Genomic DNA, 6071 nt, shown 5'->3' on the forward strand with positions numbered 1-6071 from the left:
AGTTAACAGAAGATCGGATACGGAACGCTAACAAGAGTATCCAGCGTTGCCCGGGTAAACTTACATGCCAGCATTGCCTGGGACCCAGGATAGCCACACTCCCTGTGGAAGAAAACCCCTGGGGTCCCATTTTACCCAATGAACTTTTGTCCCTCGCAGCTTATTTCCCACTGGCCTATTCCTACCATGGACATATATTCCCTTTACCCAAGCTTCACTGCTCACCCTATCATTCCATTTACCAATCCGATCCATTATAGCTAATAATACTATGTCTGTAGAAATAAAAAAACTCTTTGGTAATTTATAACCATGTTGACTTGCTTATATCTAATTAGTTCTGATCCTGGCAACCATGGGCGTCACTTTAGTAACTGTAATCACATCTAAATTAGTCGTAAAAAGAAACACCTGTTAGAGAGTTCGATATGCATTCCCCTCGATTTCCATAGTGGGCAGACAGGCAGACAAACTCTTTTACACACACACACACACACACACACACACACACACACACACACACACACACACACACACACACACACACACACACACACACATACTGTATATGGATCAGACAATCTGATTAACCGTCAATAGTTCCAGTCATAAGATTCATCAGTTAACTTGAATTATGCTCTCTGTGCCTAACCCTCAGATCTATAGGTGAATTTGTGCTCATCATGCTTGCGCCACTCGGTAGCCCTGCTTCGTTCCAGCGCTCCTAAAAGCTTGATTAGGCGCACTGGAAAACGCCAACAGAAGGACACAGAAATTCCACCTTTCTGCAATTTTAGCAACGTTTCGCAAACGTTTACCACCTGTAATGTACACCATTAAATTTAGTTCTAATTTTGTCATAAGAATCATCCGTCAGTCGGAATAACCTTAATTGGTTTCAATTATATGATTCATCAGTTAATTTGAATAATGATCTCTGAGACCAATAAGTTCCGCACACCCTTCCTGCACCGTTCCCCGACCAGCTCCACTATGATGCTCCGAATGCGTAGCTGGGGGATTGTTAGTTAGGTGTTATTATTCTCCTGTACAAAGGAAAAGGGGTAAAAGAAGTGTGTGGTAGTCATAGGGGCATTGTCTTCTTAGTATAATAGGAAAAGTATATAGTAGGATTATTGTTGATAGAGTTAGGGAAACAGCAGAAGAATTTGTTGGAAAAGAACAAGCTGGTTTCAGAAAGGAAGAGGTTGTGTAGATAAAATATTCATCCTAAAATGTTTAGTGGAAAAGTTTCTAGAGAAGGGAATGAAGTTGTATACAGCCTTCAAGGGTTTGGAAAAAGCATATGACAGCTCGGACAGACAAGGAAGGTGGAAAATATTAAAAATATATAGAGTAAACACCAAGCTGTTGAATGCCCTGAAGAGTATGTATGAGGTCACTAGGGCTGCAGTTCATGTGGATGGTGAAGTGCGTGAAGTTTTTTGTCTGAGTGTTTTATTGAAACAGGGATGTGTCATGTTTCCATAGCTGCACAATTTGTATGTGGATGGAATTATATAAGCTATTCAAAGTAGGGCAATGGATGTTGGAACTGCCCTAATGAGGGAGGGCAGAGTTTAGAAACTTCCTTGACAGTATTATGTTAAGTGGAGACGAAGGGGAACTACAAGGCTTGGTGAATGAGTTAAGGTAAGTTGAATACGGAATCTAAAGATGAATGTAGGGAAGAGTAAAGTTGCGGTCTTTGAGAGAAATGAAGTCATTGAATGCATAGTGAGGTTGGATAGTGCATTAAGTACTTCGGTAGTATGATGAGTAAGGATGAAAGTTTGGATGATAAAATGCTTAAGAGAGTACAGCAAGGAAGAAATGTTGCTGGTTAATTGAGAGTAGTGATGAGAAATAGGTAAGTGACCATGGAGGTAAAAAAGCCGCTGCATAACAGTACTGTGATGCCTACTCTAATGTATGGAAATGAAGCTTGAACCTTGTTGGAAGGACACAAGTCAAGACTGAGAGCAGTGGTAATGAGTTATTTGAGAGGAGCCTGGAGAGACAGACTGACATGTGAGGAAGCGAAAGAACGTTGTGGTGTGGATGTGGATGTTATAGACAACGCTAGGAGAAATACACTGAGGTGTTTTGACCATGTGAAGAGAATGAAGAGTGAGAGGCTAACTAGGAGAGTGTATGTGAGTGAGATGGAGGGGGAAGAGGGGGTGGGAGACTGAGGGTGAGATGGAGGGATGGAGTAGAGAGGTACGGTATATAACAGAGAGGGCTGTAAGTTGAGAAGAAGGGCAGCGAAATGACAGGGAACAGGGCGACATGGAGGAGGTCGCTTTGACGTCATCCCTTACGGGATTAAGTCGTTTGGCTGTAGATAGTTTGGTACATAGCTACATAGATAGCAAGAATATCTATCAACAGTTATGGTGATAACCAAGTTGGAGAGGAACAAGGGGGTTTTAGGAAGGCAAGAGGCTGTGTAGATCAGATATTCGTTTTGAGATGCTTAGTGAAGAAGTATATAGAGAGGGAAATGAAGCTGTATGCTACCTTCATGGATCTGGATGAAGCATATAAGAGTTGATAAACAGAGAATGTGGAAGAGATTATAATATATGGAATAGATGGGAAATTCTTGGATGCTGTACAGAGTATGTACAAGGGCGTTAGGGCTGCACTGCCTGTGGATAATAAACTGAGTTCTTTGATCTTAAGTGTTGGACTGAATCATGGGTGTGCCATGGCTCCGTGGTTGTTCAGTTTGTGCATGGATGGAATTAAAGAGATATTAGATAGGGCAGTGGATGTTGGAGTGTTTCATATAAGAGAGGGTAGGGTATGAAAACTTCTTGAAGTGTTCTTTGCTGACAATGCTGTACTTTAGAGTGAAGATCAATTTGAACTGACAGGCTTGGTGAATGAGCCTGGGAGTTTATGTAGGAAACTGAAACTAAAAGTGAATCGAGATAGGAATAAAGGTATGGTCTCTGAAAGAATGAGGTCACAGCATGGCTGGTGAGGAAACGGAGAATGTGAGTACATCCAATTTCTTAGGTAGTGTGATGAGTAAGTGTGGATTAGAGGATGAAGTACGTAAGAGGGTACAGTATAGCTGGTTCACTGAAAGCAGTGATTAGGAATAAGGAAGTGAACAAGACAGTATTTTGATCCTCACTAAACTCTAACTTACGGAAGTGAAACTTTGGGTTGCTGGAAGAACACAAGTGACGAGTGAGAGAGTCGAAATTAATTATCTGAAAGGAAAATGTGGAGTTACATAGAGATATAGATAAATGAGGAAGTAAAGGAGCTCTGTCGTGTCGAGGTGGATGTGACTGTGGGTGATAAGAGAATTTAAGATTCAGAGATGGTTTGGCCATGTGGAGAGAATGAAGAGTGAGAGTCTGAGTAGGAGAGTATATGTGAGTGAGATGGAGTGGAAGAGGAGGAGGGGGAGACAAAGAATGAGATGGAGAGATGAAGCTGAGAGATAGACGAGATAGGGGGTGTGAACTGGAAGGAGGGCAACAAAAAGGTCGAGGACTGAGCGACATTGAGGCGGTTTGTCTGTGGTCACCCCTTACTTGATCAAGGCGTCTGGCAGTGGACAAATACACTGACAGATAGCTAGTAGGCCATGAACACTGGAGGTCACAGGCTCGTTAATGTTTTAATGACACCCGGGTCAAGCATGTCTACCACTTAATGTTGTTCAGTTGCCTACTGTGCATACCTTGTTCACCTCATTGTCTCACAACACACAGATATCACGGCACTGGAAGAGCAGTTGGTAATGGGGACGCCTTTGCAACATATGCTCTCTATAAACGCGTAGATTTTTGATGCGAATGTGCCGCAGTACTGTTCTAGGTGGCCGTTCAGGACCCTGTTGCTGGGATGTGTAAAATTATTTTACAAAGGTAAGGATTTCATATGAACAGCTCTGTTTCTACCTCACAAAAAGACACGTATTTATTTGGTCATTTAGTGTGTGTGTGTGTGTGTGTGTGTGTGTGTGTGTGTGTGTGTGTGTGTGTGTGTGTGTGTGTGTGTGTGTGTGTGTGTGTGTGTGTGTGTGTGTGTGTGTGTGTGTGTGTGTGTGTGTGTGTGTGTGTGTGTGTGTGTGTGTGTGTGATCTCAGTTAAAAGAAGGCAATCTCGCCCGTAATGTCACGAACAGATCAGCATTTATTTATTTTTTTATTTGTTTGTTTATTTTTAAAAAGAAGGAAACCAGCCTGAAAGTGTGCACTAAAGCTGATCATTCCAAGAAAAGCTGAACAAAACAGTCAAATTCTAGTTCGGTTTAATTACTGCAACTCCCTAGCAGCGATCATTTTGCTGCTCGTAGAAGATAAAAAGGACTTCATTAATTGTGTGAATGATTATTTTAAGATTATGAGATACCAGATAATCTATATACCTGAACAGTTATTTTTGTAGTGCTGTGGATAAGATTCACAACATATAATATGATATCATTTGTGTGATAAAATAAGAACCAAGTAGGGAAGCAGAGTTAAACTGATGGAAAAGAATTTCTCCATTTCACTGCAACAAAATGTAGAGAGTCCAACCGTAGGACAAAATAATAATACCGGCTTAAATTTACGCCATCATTGGGAATGGAAACAAGTAGGAGGCAGGTATGGAAAATAAAAAATTACACAGAGCTATAGGTATGGGAAAAAAAACACGGTAGTAATGCATCCTGACGCATAGTCAAAGACAGAACAATTGATGGACAAATGGTCATGGTCATCATCTAACGACTCCTTTCTCAGTGATGCGCAGCACATACCGTACAGGGTTGAAGGAGACAGAGGCGGGAGTAATGTATATAACGCGTGATGTCCTGCACTGATGATACTGACGCTCACATCACTAATTGGAAAGTTGATAATTCCATTAAAACAGGCAGGTGAACAGCGCCAGATGAGGACGATATACCATACATTATTCTTGCAGCCTGTAGCACGATTCAGGGGATATCCAATCTGGTACTACCTCTGTTTTTTCGTAGGATATATTTGATTTTTGCTTGTTTTGCTACAGATTTATTCATCATATAGATCTTTCAGTGTGTCCTATTTAGTCATAACAAAATAATTCCTTCAAGTATAATGCAAATGGCTAACCAAAAAATAACCTCTTGGCTAGTTTGTGAAATATGATGAAGTAGTAACAGCAGCTTCGTCCACCTGTTCACAGATGGCTCCATTGTTGCTGGAGCAGATGTGGTCAGCAAAGTCGTAGTAATCTGATCTCCAAAGAGCGAGACAGTTTTCACTTGTACCGCCATTGGGTTCTGTATAATCACCGCTGACACTGTACCCCCAGCAAGGTGACCCCATCCTGACCTTCCTGCCGTCCACCCACATGAACGTTCCCTCTTGCTCCTCATCCGTTGCTCCGATCCAATAATCCATGGTGTTTAAACCTGCAGTCATAAGTAACCAATAAGAAGATATTCTGTTATAAAACATTAATTTGGATACTAATCTTGGAGTGGTGTTATACTGTCATTATGATTGCTTTACTTTTAAGCATTTTTTTTTATTAAGTAAGAAGAAAAAAATAATATATCCCTTGCAAATAGTGTTGAACAAATTATATCTAAATCAAAACTTCCCTGATATGCTTGAACACTATGTATTTGAAAGGCAGGGGATCTTAGAGATTGGGAAAAATAAAAGGAGGAAGCCAATTCAAGACCTGATTAGTTTTCCACATGACAGAGAAACAAGGTATATCTTGCTTTCGAGAAATGAGCGGGTAATATGCCAGGACTATGTTGATAAACGGTTGCTACATATTTACTGTTATGAAGAGGAATGAAAGCACATACAAAGTGACTAATGGTAAATGATGCAGGTAACATGACGGAAAAAATAAGAGGCCGGCGGGAGGCAATAAAAAATGGGATATTGAGAAGAAAAGCACATGACCCAGTAAACATTGAACTGAAGGGCCAGCACTGCATATAACGGAACCAAGGGAAAACGGCAACGATGCACTGGACCGATTCCTGGCCATAATATTCTGTTTAAATCGGGCCAGTTGATGTAAAACTTGTGTTGGACCGATATATAACTAAAA

The sequence above is a fragment of the Coenobita brevimanus genome, chromosome 90 (assembly GCF_032717465.1).
Source record: "Coenobita brevimanus isolate Jiangsu-jjx chromosome 90, ASM3271746v2, whole genome shotgun sequence".
NCBI lineage: Eukaryota > Metazoa > Arthropoda > Malacostraca > Decapoda > Coenobitidae > Coenobita > Coenobita brevimanus.